The sequence below is a fragment of the Otolemur garnettii genome, unplaced genomic scaffold (assembly GCF_000181295.1).
Source record: "Otolemur garnettii isolate 467f Iridium unplaced genomic scaffold, OtoGar3 scaffold00275, whole genome shotgun sequence".
Taxonomy (NCBI): domain Eukaryota; kingdom Metazoa; phylum Chordata; class Mammalia; order Primates; family Galagidae; genus Otolemur; species Otolemur garnettii.
Window position 1 is genome coordinate 1,087,086 of NW_003852670.1, and position 930 is coordinate 1,088,015.

Genomic DNA, 930 nt, shown 5'->3' on the forward strand with positions numbered 1-930 from the left:
CTAGATTAACTCGGATATTTCCTAGAAACATACAACCAATGAAAAATGAATCATGAAGAAACAGAAAATATAAATAGATCTGTAAATAGTAAGGAAATTGAATTAGTAATCAACAACTTCCCAAAAAAGATAGCTGAGGACCAGATGACTTCCCTGGGGAATTCTATCAATCATTTAAAGGAGAGTTAACACCAATCCTTCTGAAACTCTTAACAAGAATTTGAATATAATATAATACTCCCAAATTCATTCTATAAGGCCAGGATTTTTCTTACACCAGAGCCATGAAAAGATACTACAAGTTAAAAAAACTACAAATCAATATCCCTTATGACCACTGAAGCAAAAATTCTCAAAAAAATATTATTAACCAAAATTAAGCTGCATATAAAAGGTTTATATACTGTGACTGAGTTGGATTTAGTTTCACAATGCAAAGACAGCTCTACATACAAAAATCAATCAATGTTGCATATTTAATTGACAGAATGCAGAAACTACATGATCATCTCAATTGATGCAGAAAAAGCATTTGATAAAACTTGAAACCCTTTCTTGATAGAAACACTCAAACCTGAAAAGAAAATTCTCTTAACATGATAAAGGCTATATATGAAAAGCCCACAGCTACAATACTGAATGGTGAAAGACTAAAGCTTTTCTCACCAGATCAAGAGCAATATAAGAATGCCTGTTGGTGTGACACAGTGCAAATGAGTAACACCTACTCAGTCTACTTGCATTGAACTGAGGGACTCGGGGAGGCTAACACCAGCAAGCCCTCCACACAGAGATGAGTGTGCCGCCCCTCCCAGTGTTCCTCACTGGCTTTTATTGACATCTCAGACATGAGAAAATACAGCACAGTAAAAAGCTTCAAAGAAACAAGGAGTTTATCTTCAACTGTGTGATTGAACTCTTTTTTTTTTT